Source organism: Anas acuta, chromosome 4 (genome assembly GCF_963932015.1).
Source record: "Anas acuta chromosome 4, bAnaAcu1.1, whole genome shotgun sequence".
NCBI lineage: Eukaryota > Metazoa > Chordata > Aves > Anseriformes > Anatidae > Anas > Anas acuta.
The window spans coordinates 46,108,155-46,126,101 of NC_088982.1; the positions used below are offsets into that span (position 1 = coordinate 46,108,155).

Genomic DNA, 17,947 nt, shown 5'->3' on the forward strand with positions numbered 1-17,947 from the left:
GGGAAATGCAGCAAACGGGCCTGTGTGTGTGGAGTGGAGAGGACATCTCCAAACCCGAAAATCAACAAGCCAAAAGTGACTGGCTGAAGTGAAGCTTTTAAGGAACAGTAATGATTTGGATCATCTGAACACCCCTTTCTTACCAGCTTTTCCTTTTTTCTCATTTGTTCTCCTCAAGCACCGAAAGAGGGCTCTTGCTACTGGCCGTAGGATACCTGGCAACAAATAAGGCAATACCTTGCCTTTTCCAGTGAGACACCAGGATCCTGGCAATTTTTCTTCTTTCCTATCAGCTTACACATCTCTACTAACCAATGCACAGTGCAGGCTTCTAAAACTGTTGTAAAATTTAGGGTAACATACTTTTTGGCAAATTACATTCCAGGAAACCTTAATTCACTGGAGATTCACTGAAGCTTTATCACTGCCCGTCAGCGACTACTGAAGCACCTATACCACAGAAGATATATCCTCTTTGACTTAAAAAGAATTGGTTTGGACTGTAATACCTTGTAAGTAGCTGTCTCAAAACCAATAATGTTGTCCTGCAAATGACACTGTGTTCACCACTGCACCTGAGTAGGCACAGTCCTTTGCTGGGACTCTCTCTCTGCTGCAGATCCTGAATCTCTATGAGGTTCACACAAGGGAAGTAAATTCCAGTTTTCCCCAAACAATCCAGAGATTTCCTTCAAAATCACATCCCTGATGAGCTAAAAGGCCAACTCAAGGGCAGTCCAACAGGCCCCATCAGCACCACAGCCACTTTAAGATGGGATCATCAGAAAGGAGTTGGAGGCTGTAGAGTTATGCTGCTTAAATAACTGTGAGCCAGCTCAGACACCAGAGGAACCACAGCCACTGCTGTTGCTACCTATTTCTTACATTTAATGTTCAATTTTATGTTCATTTATGTTCACAAAGCATAACCAGGAGCAGGCATATTCAGTGGTATACATTAAAAATGTCTCAGCAAACAAAGGCCAGCAGAAAAAGCATTGCCCTTTCAGGAGCACTGTGTTACATCTGGCAGCAAAAGGCAGGGAGGAGCCGCTGGCACGCAGTCACTTGCTCCAATCCACAGGGGACAATGACAAGCAAAAGCAGATGAACTTTATGGTTGATCTGTTCTTTTAGGTTTTGCATTAAGGCCAATGTTTGAAAGGAAATTGGGAGATATTTTCTTTGCTGCGGCTTCAACAACTACTGAATAGCATTTCAGCCCCAGTAACTGCATAACCATGGTCTGAAAGTATCTGGCAGCACCAGCCCAGGCACCGCTCAGTGCACGTTATCATCAGGGATCAGGCCCCCAGCCAGTGCCTTTTATCTCCTGGTGACCGACAGGACATTGCTGAGGAAGGCACAGACTGGATGCTTGCACAGCAGCCTGTTCACGAGGGAGGACTTTCCCTGGGCCCTATTAACATTTCAGCACTTAAAATGTAATCACCCTGCTCTGTGCCCCTTTGCCAAGTACCTCTGGCACTTTCATACCTGAGTGTGAGCTAAAGCAAAGCCATTGGCTACTTTCCAGGTTAATGACTTTCCAGTCTCTAATGAAAAGACCAGAGAGAAGCTGTAAGACATGCCTGCAAACAACTCCAGCAGAGCAGCACATCTGCCTGGGGAGCAGCAGCAGCCATCAGACCGCATTTGTCTTTTATGAGAGCCCATCTCTCCTGCCTCCTTTTTATTTTTTCCCCCCTTTTTCCTTGTTTTGCAATCACTTTTCCCACCTAAGGAGAGGGGAAATATGAAGGTAATATGAAGGTAATGAGCTTTTTGTTGTTTTGTTTTTGTCAGAATACCACCACCACCTCATTACCTTCTTGCCCTTCGCTCGGTTTCTCTCCCCTCGGTTTCTCTCCCCTTTTTCTCTGTTTGGTTCTGGTGAGCAACATGAGAACAGCAGCAGCAGCAGCTGGCTATGTTAGCTGAAAACAGTTCAGCTGTAACTGATCTAACTGAGACATCATAACGCCACTAATGTTCTCATTGCTAATTTGTAGTGCTATCTTCAGTGCCACAGATGCAGAAATGGATCTTTGCAATTTTACAGATGAATTCACTCCAATCTCGGTGTAACTTTACAAGTGGTTGCTGAGAAGTCGGTCCCTGGGCACACTGAGGTAAATCCCAGAGCACAGAGTTGGCCATAAGTAAAGTGCAATCATCAGAACAAATACAGGGGCAACGGAGCAAAAATAACTCATACAGCAGGAATTCTCCCTTGTAATCCAGTCACAGAAACTCCAAGATAACACCAAGTTTTAACAGTCCCACCGTATAAATCACCTTCCTGCATACTAATACAAGGTTTTCCGGGCAGTTCTTAATTGCTGATCATCATCCTTCATCTGTGGTTTATGCAAAACACACTGAAAACATCTTCTAAGATCCTTTCAGTGACTTACTAGATTTGATGCATTCTCCATCACATTACATTTATCATTTAAGCATGGCTACTGCTCGTCCTGTACTGAAAATAATCTTTAAAAAGATATTACTCCCACAGACAGATCACCAGGCTATTTCTAGGTCACTCAGGGCTGCTGCCACCACACAGTTGCCATGGCAGTTGTTGAACAAATTCAAGGTACAACACTAGCTGGTGTGTTCAGTGCTAAGAAATTCCAGGTGCCTGTGAAGAAACAATTTCTGCGAACAGCAGAAGTTCATTACCAACACGAGACCACTTCAGCTTTTGGAGCAGAAAAATACAAACCTATTATTCAGCACTCAGGATCTGCTCCTAGGGCAAGTGGGAAGACCGAATACAAAAACTTATATCTTGCACAACGTCTAACTCTCCTGTGCAATAAAATGCCAAAAAACAGCAGCCACTTCTCCACAGAAGTTTCTGGTAATAGCAGCTGGAATAACAAAAGCTACCTGAGCCTCTCATTTTATGGGTCTGCATCAATCCCACTGAACACGACCTGCTGCATTCGGTAGACATACGTACACCAGCGAGCTCATTCTGTTGTTTTGAACCATGAGAAATGCTGAGCCCTTAAATTGATGTAAAGAAGGAACAGCTTTATTGCCTTTTGCTTGTGTGTGCCTGTCCGCAAGTTTCAGTGGATCCAGAGCCGTAACGTGCACGACCGTATTACAAAGACAGTGTTATTTGCGTTCACCTCTGCAGGTTACAGGGTGCAGCCAACAGGACTGGCTGCAGTTTGGGGCAAACGTAGGAAGTAGGGAGGAAAAACTCCTTTTTTTCACCCCAAAGCGGCAGCAGAAGCCCCGTTTTAGAGGACTGGGCCCCCTCCCTCTGCCCAGACCTGTCACAACCCCAACTGCACCCGACAGCCGGGCAGCGACAGCCCTGCTGATGGAGACGTTTGCCTCAGCAAAGCTGAATCAGTTCCACCGGCAGGGAAAAGCGACCGGCTTCTCTCTCGGAAAACCTACACCGGTGCTTAGGCCTCCTCGTCCAGACATGAAAGAGAAGTGCCACAGCTGGTTAAATAATTCTGCTCAGAAGATTAAGTATGTAGCACAGGCTTTTGAAAGGAAACGTAAGAGTGGCTGTCATGCTTTCAGTTGCCCTGATAGCCATGCACTTTGCGAAGGATGCCAAGTGTTATTGCAAACACAGTTTGTACTTCCCTGACAGTAAGTGCTTCTCTGCTCCTTTTCATTGCCACAGACCAGTGCTTTTGATCCATCAGCAATGCTCAGCACTCATTCCCAAGGGAAATCCTTTGAAATGTACCTTCATCTTGATCGCTGACCTCAAGCTGGTCCACACCGTAAGCACTAGTGCAAAGAGCTGCAGTTGCTTTGTGCAGGACTTTATCTGATTACCAGATTTCAAAGCAGCTAAACCCAGGCTAATCCACCACATAAAAGAGTCAAACCATTTTTAATGCAGGTTCTTTCTTTTTAAAACCTAACAAGGGGCCTAAAATTCAAACTAAAATTTAGCATAGCTTTCTTCTGACCCAGAGCCAGCCTACTACAGTTTATCACTGAAGATTATATTGTATTAAGAATATTATTCTAGAAATAATAGAACATTAAAGCTACTTAGGAAAGCCAAACATACATACAGAGCCAAGAAAAATTTATGAACAAAAAAGAAAACCCACCACAGAACAGAAGATGAAAATGGAACAGCTTAAGCTATTTGTAAGCAACTGGCAATTATTACTTCATTCTGATACCACTAATATATCCTATGAGAATATTGATGTCCTGTATTTTGCTTAAAGTAATGACTAACAAAGAAGGCTGAACGTAAAGACAGATTCATTCATCCACTCCATTTGACACAGAAGTCACTTTGGTGGAAGCTGTGTCAATTCTTTTAAAAAACACAAAACATCTGCAACACACATATTATATATATATAAATATATAAATGCTTAGGGATTGGGAGCTCCAGCTGCCGTGAGACTGAAGAAATCCTCATGACATCAGAAAGCAGGAATTATATTTCATTCACCCTTTTTGCCATGGTAAAAAAAAAAAGTCAACATGATCCAGATGTTCCGGGTGTTAAAGAGCGTCTACTTGGTAATTATTGTCCGAGACACAAGCTTTTTCTTTATAGTGCTGAAATAATTGACTTAATCCAGAAGTAAAGAACTCAGAAATACAGCAGCCTTCTTCCATTACTCTTCAGGGTGGAGGACACGGTTCAACATTTTTTCACATTTTGATACTTTAAATGAAGTCACATAGTTTAGCCGTTAGATAAACAAGTCAGAAAACATAAACCAATGAGCTGATATAACTAAATAATGAAGTATTAATGTGGTAAGTTATGTTTCCTACCAACTTATATGAAATAATGTAATTTTTTGTAATAGACGTCACTTAATATTAACAGAATTTATTTGTAATTATTTTCAGTTCTTTATAAGAAAGGTTCTGCTTCTCTTTTTAAAGGGGAGGGGAGAACCCCTGAAGCTTCGAGTGCAAAGCGTATTGCAACTACCTAGTACACATTCACTTTTCCTTTTAAGCTCTCTGCACTTATTTTATTCAAAAATGAAAACGACACTGGCACGAGGAGGCAAGCTGTGAAAGCACCTTGCTCCTCTAGGTCAGCTCAGGCCTTGGGAAATGCACTGAGCACCATCAGAGGTTTACACTGGCCCTCGGTGCAGACACTTAGGGTGCGCTACGGCACAGCATCAGCACCGCTGCCCTCAGAGGCACCAGGGGAAATGGCAGCTATCCCAGCGTAACAGTGAGGAGCAGGAAATTGCTCTTAAATGTAAAAGCTCACATACAAGTTTCCATCATTAAGTTATAGTGGAACAGCACAGTAAATATTTATGGCACATCCTCTGTGCTAAATCTATTTTATAATATTACCAGCTGTAAGGAAAGCACATACCGGTTTTCCTCAGCCTCCCTCACTGGTGAGCTCCCTTCCCTAACTTCGCTGATGACAGCCATCATGACCAAGGAGAGAGCAAACACGGGGGAAACCTTGGAGGAAACCCATCCATTGCAGGCAGGTACCTCCCAGCTGGGGCCTTGTGCTGGGATCATGCCCAGGACCACAGAAAGCAAACTGCAAGAAACGTTCAGAGATCATAACACACCAGCAGGAATGGGCAACACTCTCATCTCGGGCTGACGCTCATGTTTTGGCATTTTTGGCTTTTGCCACTCCAGCTTCACATCAAGCATGGAGCAGGTCAGCAGAGGATACATGCTCATAGGTGTCTGTTGGGGGAAGATCCTCAGTAATGTACAGATCTGGATAAGCCTCCTTCTGAATTGATTTGAATGGACAGAGCCTTGTCCCTTGCCTCAGATACAGTGATGTGATCTACCCCTCACTAGCAAAGAAGAAACGTAACGATAAGCAACAGAAGATATCGTGTTAGGCCATGTTGCACAGCCTGTGCAAATTCAACAGCAGCATAACATTGCAAGCATAACAGGTTAATCAGAGCAGCAGAAAATAAAGTATTTTTGCAACATTCAGACTGCTTCCTCTTGTGCAAGCTCGGAATAAAACAGTTTATTCAACTGCAGGATGCAGACAAATTGAATAAAAGCAGCACGTAAGGAATGCTCTGGCTTTGCCTCTATTTCCTTCAGCCTTCTTGCCGTTACCTTAACATCACAGGTATGAATTCAAAGCCTCACAGGTAATTAGGGCCACACCATTCTCATCCCTATAGCGGGCAATCTGTGGTGATGCCTGGAAAGTCTCCTGAACTCCAGCATACAGCAACCGATGGAATTGGCCAGGCTGATGCCAGGCTTGCAGGTAATGCCTGACCTTAAAAACTCCATCAGCTGGAAAGCAGACGCGAGCCATACGGTGAAGCAACTTATGGCTCCAGTTAACTGAGTCCTTATAGACAAACAAAGTTTGTTTCCTCACACGCTCGCATTATGCACCAAAAAGAGATTGTCCAGAAATGCTGGTCTTCTGATACTGTTTAAGTGAACATGCTTGCAATGGGGATGTATTTTTACAAAGGGTATTTTGACTGCCAAACACTGCAGATCTACACAAGCTGTGACAGTGTTTGCCCACATCCAACTCGCGGTATCAGAATTAATCGCGTGTTGCTGCAAAGCCTGAAATCTGCGCTACCTCCTTCCAGAGGAATCCAGATATATGGCACAAAACCCGAAAGCCTCTGGAACAGCTCCTAGTGAAACTTCCCTGAGGTGATCAGCAAACTATAAACTACAGTTAGGCTTTTATCTCTATCACCCACCAGGTTTGTGAATTAGCTGTGAAAGGAGCTCTTCTAGGTAGACAAACACTGACTGTCAGAGGGGATGTGATGCCACACTGCTGTTTGACAGCAGGCAGGGTAGGAACTAATGAAAAATACGGGCACCAGGCTTATGAAGCTGGCTGGAGGTTCACGCCTCAGCTAAGATACAGGACATTTCAGGAAAAGTAGCTAAAGCACAGATGAAATTCAAGCCAAAGTGCTCATGAAGATGTTACAACAAAGACATCCTCTGCTGAATGGTTGGGACCTCTTGAATAAACTTCCAAACAGAAAACACTAACACGCACTTAAGGGAAATCCTATTAATCTGTAAGGGTTTCAAGAATGTGTTGAAGTGTTTTATTGAGCAATGATTTCCTCACAGCTTTGTAGGTGAGCAAAGTGTTGGCTTAAACCTCCTGTTATTCTCATTAAAATGAAATAAGTCCAGTCTTAAATTGCCCCTGTATGAAATAAAGAATGAGAAAACAACCAGCCAAAACCAAAAACTACACATCCAGAACTATTCAACAAACTACTTAATTACCCAGATCATTCTAACCATTTCTAACATTTTTATGAAAAGGGAGTGAGGAAACACCACCACCACCCACCTCCAGTTGGCTGGAAGACTGAAACTTCTAATGAAGCTCTTTATGCAAGCACCCTGCTTCCAGCAGCAGCAAACATTTTGAGACCCCCCCCCCCCCCCCCCCCTTTTTTGTTTTTAAATCTTCATTGGTTGTGTAAGAAACACACTTACTAGATTCATATTACCAATAATACCCATGAGCAGCATGTTTAGAATTGACTTGAAAACAGAAACTCTATTTCCTTCAGAAATCATTAATATCTGAATTAATGATGATGCCATCAAATAGAGTTACAGACAGAAACACCTAAAAATCAGCAAAAGATTTTGTCTTAGTATTTCTGCATCTAAGATCCCCATTTGCAGCTAAGAGACCCTATTAACACTTTTGCTTCGACTACACAGTAATCCATTAGCACAGTCAGTCGGCAACTATGGGTTAATCAAACTTTTTTTTAATTATACTCATTAAATGTAAAATACTAATCTCCTGATATAAGAAGAAATATTTCTACCACTCATTACACCATGAAGAAGGGTCCCGAAACAGATGGAAAGATCACATCCTAAAGTTGTCTCATTCTCTCCTAAGATTTTTTTAATGAACTCGAAGAGCAGTTAAGGGGCAGGCATCTACACCGGGAAACTCCCATGCCCAGTTCCAGGCAAAGCCTCTGGGTTGATGCAATTTCAGCATTTAGGTGCAAGAATTACACCATTATCATTTCAGGATTATTATTATTTTTTCTAAACATGCATACAAGTCATTTCAGTGCCACCACAAACATTTTATATTCCATTTTTCACTGCAGAAGTGGGGAGGAAAGAGAAAACAAAACAAAAAAATAGCTTGACAAGCAGAGTAGGAGAAGTGTATTCTGTTTTTGTTCACCGCACACTGCAACTTCCCAGAAAACAGGACTCTCTCCTCTTCTTTCCTCCCCTGTTAACACATCAGTAATAACCTTTATGGCAGAATAATCGGAGGTTATCTGACAGTCTAGAGGATTGTGTGTGTTGCAAAACAGCAATTCCATTTGTTTCAACATATAAAATCTTCTCTGGAATGAGAGAAGTTAAAACATATGCTTAACTTAATGAAATTCCCACAGTGAATATTTACACAAGTGAAGATAAGTCTTCATATATGTTTAGTTTTGCAGCAGCCTGGGCAGGCAGGGAGGGAAGAGAGAGAACCATATTTTGTGCCAAAGTGAAGACATCTCATTGTGTTGTTGTGGAAATCATCACACAAATTCCTCAGCCTGACCAGTTATATAGGGCTTGTGCATTTTTGCAGGAAGAAAGAGAAGGCCAGAAAAGACAATAAATGACATCAAGTTGTATAGAAACAACACGATACAGCGAGCTCTACATTCACTTCAGCAGGACGGAAATGCATCTGGATCATCACTCTTTTGTGTCCTGTCTGTGATGCCACCACCAGACTAACCACATTTTCCTTGTTTAGCCCAGTGGCTCGGCATCTCCTATAGATGAGCAAGACAAGGGAACCACTTGGTCACACTCAGCTCAGTCCTTGTGAATCCATAGCTGCTGCTCGTTTGGTGTAGCTGTGAAAGCCACGTGCCACAGCCTCATGGTCCTCAGCACGGAAACCACCACCCTAGCCCTTCATTATAAGCACCACAGTTATCAAATATAGCCAGAGTAGAAGTTCACAACAGACCACAAAATTATACTTGGTGTAAAAGCCAGAGTGGTCCTCCATTTCCACTCACACCTGGTTTTGATCAGTGTATTGGCATGGCATTTTGGCTGCTTGAAGCAACGTACTGGATATGATGCTATACATGGCACACCGTCCTGGAACAGGGGACCACAGAAGCAGCAGTCTCACATGCAACACCGTGCTCCTCGCCTGCTCCCACACTGGCAGCTTTTTCCTCCCCCCATTCACCCAACTAAAGAACAGGGATTGTATATTTAAAACTCCAGGGAAAACATGGCAATGTTAAGTAGTCAAGTACTGAGGACAGAATAATCTGATTTATTTTTCAAAAGCAAGTATCCAATTAGTAAAGGAAATACAATTTACTATTTTTCACCTGCCTCCAACAAGAAAGTGAAGTAAGTCGGGAATAGTTTTTTTTTTTTTTTTTCCACTTTTTCATCTTAATAGAATTAGTGACAGTGTCACTAAGATCACAGACAACTTTTCATACATATTATTATAGTGTTGATGTCAGCTCCAAATAATACATAACCCTATCACTACTGTATACTTGAGCAACATGGGCATGGAGGTGGAGGGCAAATCACTCCCCATGTCATCTTCTTGATGACTGTTTGAGGAATCAGAAGAATTTTTTTTTTTTCAAAAGGGATGGAAGACAAATGCAAAAGCATTTACATATCAGAGGATGAGGAAAGATGCTTGCTTAGGATTGAGACTGAACAAAAACTGTTCTCATGGTCTTAGTGAAATACAGATGTGCACCTATTTTGCATCTGAGGTAAAAAAAATAGCTTTGCACCTAATTTGAACATATTAAAAGGTAATAACATCTCAGGCAATTACAATCATACTAATGTACGGGTGGGTTGAAATGATTGCTAGCAGTTATTCAGCAAAACTCATTTTTCTTTCCATTTACTCAGAAACAGGTATTATCTTAATTAACCTCCATTAAAAATGCTTTATGATTTCTTTTATTAATGTGGTTATTAAATATCTAAAGACAGCACTTGAAATCTAAAATGAAGTATTTTTCCAGATTTTGATATTAGAGAACGGAAACTTTTCTTCTTTTGAAACACGATTATACCAAGTTACTTTGTCTCATTTAAATAGTATTAAAGTAAGGCTTATAAATAGCTTTCGCTGGAATCCTCCTAACATTACCATGTTGCACGTTTAAAAAGATGTGGGTATACTACGCCTAATGTAGCGTAAGGCTCTGGATAAATCTGAAGACAAGGGATCAAGGTGAGTAACCTCGAACAAGCACCCATTTGCAGCTGTATCTGGTGATGGATTACTTTCACCTGAAGCACTGTCAGGCAGATCACCCTGAGCACACCAAGTGCTGTACATGGCACACAATGACCATGGAGATAGAAGTGCTTTATTCCTACAACAGGAGCAGCTTAGAAATAGCCCTGTATTTATGGGCTCCAATTCACTAAACATTTGTTCCTATGAATAACCAGCAACTAACAAGAAAATCCCTACTGAGCTGTAGGGATTCATTGCTGGCAAGAGAAGCTCCTGGCAATAGTAAAGGAATAAGCATTTGCAGAAACAATGTTTCACACATCTACTCTTATTATTTGCCTCATTTTAGAAAACCAGTTTGTGATGACGATTAACACAAAGGTGCTTAGGCATTTTGAACCTGCCAGTCTAAAAGTTTCATTCCCCGAAACTCATTTGTCTCCCACCTCCCCTCAGAGGTGCCCATATTTTTGAAGGGGTTAAGCAGGTGGCTGGGCCTCATCCTGCACAAAGGCAGGGATTCACTTCTGGACTTGCCCATAACCTTGGCAGAGCTAGGCAAGAGTGCAGGTGTGAGCCCTGCCAAGATCTACAAAGCAGATCCCCTTCCTTGCCAGGCTTTCTCGGCCTAGGAAGCATTCTTTTGTCCTTATCATTCTTAATGCGTTTTTTCAAGCAACACCACCAAAGGAAGAACTCTCCCCACCACCACCACCATGTTGTCCATCCCCCTGCCCCATCTATTTGGGAGACGGATCGGGGGTCAATTTAGCCCAGCAGTACCCTTACTGGAGCACCTGGCCCAGAGGACAACATGGGGCTTTAAAGTCACATCTGTGCTGAAGGACATGGAAAGTAAACATCCAGGCTTGGTTACAGGGCTATCTAGCATCTTTCTAAACAGAAGTGACTTTACTTATGTGGAAAAATTACTCCACAGGCCTCTGAGAGTGAGAGAAATAAAGATCATAGATGAGCGCATACTCCATCTCATAGTAAATGTTAGAAAATTGGGTACAGAAAAATGCAAGCATAACTGCGTAACTTAAGAGTTGGAGCACTCATTCGGGATATGCCAACTGGGCTTTGTGTTTGACATTGAGCATGCCATTATTTAATGAAAAATTGAGCAATTCCACAAGCAAAACCAAGAGTGCTCCCTCTCAGACTGCTTCTCAACTCCCTGGCTTAAAGCATTCCCATTAGAAATAGTTAAACGTGGTTCAAACCTTCAGTTAGAGAAGGGATTTCAGCTCTGGCTTCCAAAACCTGTGCCACTATTCTCACCTCTAATTACATTTTTATTTTCCTCTTAAGAGGTTACTGTTCCAACAAGGTTTTCTTTTGGATAAACTTATGAGGAGTACAACATGATGGGATGGCTGCAGTGCAGCCATGTCCTGTGGGAATAACCAGTTCATACCTCTAAACCAAGCTTCTGTGGTTTGCATCTTGGGAGCAGAACTGAATTAAAACACAGCTCAGTATGCCATTAAGTGTCTGATTAACAGTACTCTCCACGTTATTACATTCACTGACACTGGATTTATTAAATCTGTTGAAACCAAACAATGGGGGTCGGAAAAGGAGTGCCAGCAAACAGTATCTTTCTATGTCTTACAGTGCTTCTTCCTTAAGGGCAACTGGAGGCTGCTACACTTCCAAAACTTTCTGGAAGTTGGCCACAGAACATTCTTTTCAAATTGCCATAGACACAGATCGCTCAGATATGGGACACAGAGAGATATAAACAAGACACCAAAAAAAATGAAACCATAGCTGCACACAAGCAGTTGCCAGCAACACATCACAAAAGGACTTTCCGCAGGTCTAGTACTAATCTTACTCCTCCCAAACATCACTAGATGTAAAAGCTACAGACACAGGAAACCATCTCTTAACCTTCTCAGACAACATAACTACTTTAAAGCATTCACAACCTACTGTGCTTTTTCTTAGCCTTCTACACACTTAAGATTTTCCAATTTTAAAGTAAACACTTACCTTTATGACAATGAGGATTACAGCTCAGCAACCTGCTTCTCAAAACAAGGCAACATGACTGCCACAGGAACACCGAGGAGAAGAATGAAGTTCACAACTGTGTGTATGCTGGAAAATCTGTGTACTCATGCAAGCACACTAAACTGCATACTAAGGGTTCAGCTTGCAGAAATTGCATGAACAGAAAGCCCAACAGGTGTTTGCAATAGTCGTCAGCTGGAGAGCAGCAGCAAAATGAAACTGCACCCAACTGTGGAATGATTACTTCAGGACTCCCACCTGCCTCGGTCTGGCTGCCTTTAAAAGATCAGGACTCCAAAAAACACTCTACTGTGAAAAAGGGAATGGGGGCAGGTGATAGCAGAGGGAGGGAGTTTAAATGCTTTTGATTTCTGGGCTAGCATGTTCAGTGTTATTTTATCAGGTGGGTACCAGTTCTGGTAACAGCTTTGTTTAAAACAACAACAGAAATGACACAATGACACACGCGGAGCAACATAGATCATTTCATAAGAGATTTTGTCCAGTTGAGATCTTGTCTGTGCATGCAGCAGGCCAACAGGACTGCCAGGAGCAATTGTAGTGAGTTCCCAGGCTTCGGAGAAACCAAAGACACCGCCTGCTTGTGTCCCCCAGTAAGGACAATGGCCTGGAGGGACACCTGGAGTGGCAGATGGGTGTGGAAAATCTAGCCTGAGGTGCCACTCACAGGGGATCTCTTGCTTTCTGATAAAAACTTGGAAGGTCTTAAACCCTTCTAAGGCTTCCCCTGGAGTCAGCCCCAGTTAGAAACTGTTGAGAATTTTTTGGCCTTCTCTTGCTAATTGAAGTTTGCAGTGACTCATTTTTTTGTGTGTTTCAAAAGTTACTGACAGAAAGGCAAATATTTTGTAAAGTTCTGTAACCTTGCATTTTGTAAAATGTTTTGGAAAACAGCATAACTATAAACCTTCTCCATTTGCTGTTCATGTATGTATTCCTCGTCTTTCTGTATAACTGCTAGATATTTCTGTTTTGAGTGTTTATTGCAGTCTTGAGCCAAATGCCATCTATATAGTATAAAATCCCAATGCCAAACTACCAGCTTTTCAAGAAATTAGTGTAACTATGGGCTAATGTTCCAGTACTTAAAAGAGATGTGATTTGAATCCATTATTATTTACACCATATATTAACTTATAGTTGTGATGCAAATAGTTGCCTTTCCAGCTTAGGAGCATTGGAATTTATAACTATTAGTTTCATAGGTGCTAAGAAACACAGAAGATGCGTATTTTGGTAAAAATTCCTGGCATTGACTGATGGTTCAATTTTCCATTTGAAAGACATTGCTGTTGAAATGTAGTTGAAATGACATTATTCTGAATCTTCCAACTTTGGTAAATTAACCCACTTTGTTATTTTCATAAAATCTGTAAAGTCATGCAATTTTGCAAAGTGAAAAATCTAATACAGAAAATTTCTGCTTCATCAGGATAAAACAGTAAAACAAACCAAGCTGATTTTCAAGAAAAAAAAAAATAAAATTATAAAAGCATCAGTTGCAATGACCTAAAATAGAAGTGCTGCAAGAAATAAAATTAAAAATCTGACCTCCTGTTGCATGCTGTTACTGTATTGCATATTGTTACTGTGTGTTGCCAGAAAGAACAAGCAGACCGTGGTGGTGGTGTTTCTTCTAACAATCCAGCAATAAATGGCTCTGATTTTTAAGAATATGGAAGTCTTACACCCTTTACCATTTTTTCTTATTCTAGCAGTGAATTTCTGCTTAGCAGAAATAAATAGCAGGATTTCATTTTGATCTCAAGATCATAACTGTTTCCAATCTCTTATTCAATACGCAAAACTAGACTTATGGCAAATCATGTGTAGATCACAGTAATTCATTTCTGAAACCCTTCCCCTATAATCAGGTGGAATGTACGCACCCAGCAGTGTACCTGTTTTCAAAGATGATGGGAAAAGACTGTAGGTTCATTGAGCCAGTGGAAATTCCTTCACCTTTTCAACATGCCAATAACCAAACCAAAAAAGACAGCCTTCTGAAAACAGTACAAACTCTTGCAGAACCATATAGCAAATCTGAGTAACCTATAAGGCAAGGTGATGGCAGCATCAAGCTTTACCAAGCAAAAATGCTGAGATCAACATGTCATCGGCTAGGAAGTGCTATATTTTGAGCAAAACATGATTTAAAAATCTCTGTCATCGTACCTCTTTGTGAGCCACAAGCATAGGATGTTATGCATCATCCCTGAAAGCCACTTATAAAGCTTAGAGGCTTCTGAAAATGTTTGATTGGTTTTCTGAAGAATTAAAAATATTATTGAAATATTAATTTACTGCATTTCTTTGGGACCCAGAAAAAGTACACAAAGAAACAGAAAAATATAAACCAGGAGATATAAACTGATTCAAGACAAAATGAAACCAGAATGACTATTTACTTGTGCAAGAGTGGTGGTATTTTCCTTCTGGAGCCAGCGAGTGGCAGCGGACAGTATTTCTTCAGAGAGAAAAATTGCTGGTGGAGCAAATAAGGCCCACTTTGAGCAGCAGACAGATAAACAGACTTGGCAGATTTGGGCAGCAGAGCTAGAAACATGGCCTGCTGTGGCAGTATGGAAGACCATGTGCCGTGCTGAGCCTTACACACTTGCTCTCATCTGCCACGCACCCCTGCTACAGTCAGAGAAGGATGCAAAGGGAGGAGCTGACGCGCTCTTGCTGGCTCCTGCCCCATTGCACAAAGCTGCCCACGGTTGCTCATGCAATGGCACAGGCAGCATGTGAGGAGATCTCTGCAGGAATCACATCACATCCTACCCTGAAGCATGGCATTCAGTTTCCTTCATCCAGCCACATATTTTCTCTGCAGACTACTCTGCCTTAATGAGGATGAAGAAGTAAGCAGTGAGATATCCTTCTGTGCTGCCACCAAAAAGAAAAAATAAATAAATAAAGAAAAGAACAAGCTTTCCAAACAGTAAGTCTTTACCTGTCATGTCTTGCACTGCACCTGATTAAAACTGGGCAATTTGGGGACAGATTCTTGATGGCTGCATGGCTGCTTTGTGCCAGCCCGCACTGCTGCGCTTCTGGCCAATGGCTGCAATCAAGGCAAATTTTAAACAAAGCCTAAATTAGGGCACTCCTCAAGTTGTTTTACTGCCTGTGGAAGGCTGCCCAGTCTGCAGGGGACCACACAGCTGCAGGAAGACAGGAAGTGAGAAAATAGGCCACTGTGAAAACCTTGGTGATTCTGGGCATGCATGGGAGTAACTGAGAACTGGCATAACCTGGAGCCATCCATCTTCACTTATCCATTTGGAGAGCTGAGGGACTCAAGACGTCTTTGGAAATAAGAAAGAACTTGACTCTTCTCGCAGGAGCTTCTGATGACGGGAGTAATATTATTACAAACTTGCAGTGGTGCAGGCAAGGAAGCAATGGGGGCTGGCTCCCTGCCCCTTCCTATTTGCATTCCAGAGACTATTTTTGCACCGGCTGTGATCCTGTTGCAATATCTACGTGGGAATAAATCTTACGCTCAGACTTTATCGCAGATAAGACCACACATGGCAGTAGGCACAGAGCGAGCTCCCTGGGGCCCTGTTCCCAGATGGGGCTGAGCCAGCTCCTCTCGCGTGGAAGCAGCCAATCAGCCGCTGCCAGGGCAGCTCCCCCACTTGCTGCTCCCCGCACGGCCAGGGCACTGGGGACGCAGTCAGACTCCAACTGGGAGAGGAGCTGAACAGGGGATTGTGCTGGTCAGCCTTCCGTAGTGTGTGAATATCCTTCACACTCCAGGAACAGAGGGAAACTGACTGCACGGCTGTTTTGTACCGGACCAGAACAACATATCAAGCCAGCAGCGCTAGGTAAGGGCTGAAGATGTGAACTGCAGTGCCTGGTTCGGGTGTTTTTCAGCAGCTCTTGATATCACATACAAGGAAAATGCCTGTCTGAAGATGCCAGACTGTTCAGAGCCCATGGGAAGCAGGCACCTTTCACATCACCAGCCTTTATTTATGTAGTATGCCAGAACATTGGACCTATCTATATTCAGGCATAGCTTTTGCATGGAAATCTGCGTATACCAGGCAGGTCTCTGGCTTGTTTTTCATCACAAATCTTACAGGACAAGAGCAGCAATTTCAAAGACTTTTCCAAGGAAGCCTCAGGGCTTGTTTGCCAGACTTGCAGCGTGGTATGTGGAGCATGGTATGAGCTGCCCGGCTCCCACTGATGTTAGCAGTCAGGAGGCTAATGGCCTGTGCACAGCTCTGCTGATGTACCTGCAGCACCTGGCAAGGAGCCTGCTGACATCCCTCAGCCCTTCTGGATGTGATGTAAAGCAGGGCAGCAAAACGAAACGGAGAGTGGCAGCATAGTTTTCCTCCGGCTAAGAAATTCTGCAAAGCACAGTAGCTTTGGGGGTTTTGCCTCAATTTTTACAGAGAACCTTCCACTTCCATATAAACTTCCTTAAGTATAAGGTATCTAACAGCATTGCAAAAAAAAAAAAAATTAAAAACAAAACAAAACAAAACAAAAAAAAAACACACCATAGTAAGCAGACAACAAACCATTAGCAACACATTGGCTTAATATGAACAAGTAGGTTAGGAGTAACACAGGACTCATGGTCCTACCAAAATTCTAGTGTACTTCAATTACATGTGTTCCTTCAAAACTGGAGATAAAGGAGGTACTTTTCTAGGATCAAACATGGGGCTGTTGCACAGCTGAAGCTAGTAGCTAATTTAAAATGTAACCTGTGTTTAAAAAAAGTTTTGATCCTTGATTCTCTGTTTATGAACACCTGCAGTTTATATCACACACATTTTCATTGGAAACAATCTGTTAAATCTGTAAAATTATTATGGTGTAGTCCCACAGTATGTCACACTGTGGCAGTACCTTTGATCTCAGCCCCTGGGAAACATTTTTTCATGTGGGCAGCAGCAGCAGCTGTAAATACAATGTTAATACTATTGGGGTATTAAATTTCCCTTTTATTTTGCTGGCTGAAGTCTGAGGGTTTATGCAGTTCTACACTTCCCATATAACACGCTTTCAAGTTTCTGAAGTTTCAAGATAATCTAGTAAATGGTCTGTCTTAGATACTTTTACAGCGGTGTTACAAGGGAAAAAAAGACCTCTCTGTTTCTTTCAAATCTGGGAAAATATACTTCAGTGGTAAATCTTAATCTCTCAACATCTTGATTCTCCCCTCAGTCGCCTCACAATTGACAGCTTTTCTGCTTTAACCTGATTAGAAACAACCTGTTGGCTAAGGCACCCAGCTATAACCTACAGATACCCTGCATGTTGCAGTTATTCACATGTACAGTCCCACATTAATCTGGAAAGAGTCTTTGAAAACCATCTCTGTCCCTGTTGGTTGTCCCATCACAGCTCTGCAGTTCAAGGCCATATGCTGACTGCCATGCCCACACAGCACAGAAATCTGCCCTTACCTTGCTGCTGTGTTATGGAGCCCGTCAGCTGCCCAACGCCCATCCCAACCACACCTGAGGTCAGTGGTACAGAGAACAGATAATGAGCTGAGCAGATAAAAGAATAGCTTGACCTAACCTTTATTGGGAGAGCTAATCCAACTCCTCATTCAGCTGTAGCTGCTCTGCAATAATAGCTTACTTGTTCGAGTTTTATACT

The 17,947-nt window shown here is 42.3% G+C and overlaps 1 long non-coding RNA gene across 2 annotated transcripts in view; it reads right to left on the reverse strand.

The window, feature by feature from the left end:
- The window catches only part of LOC137856100 (uncharacterized), a 44,817-nt gene extending 32,291 nt beyond the window's left edge, over positions 1 to 12,526 (reverse strand). The window contains exon 1 of one of the 2 annotated variants that reach the window (XR_011096198.1): positions 12,263 to 12,526. This is a non-coding gene — a long non-coding RNA (uncharacterized lncRNA). The remainder of the gene's footprint in view (positions 1 to 12,262) is intronic. The other variant, XR_011096197.1, reaches the window with a different exon arrangement.
- Positions 12,527 to 17,947: the final 5,421 nt, after the last annotated feature.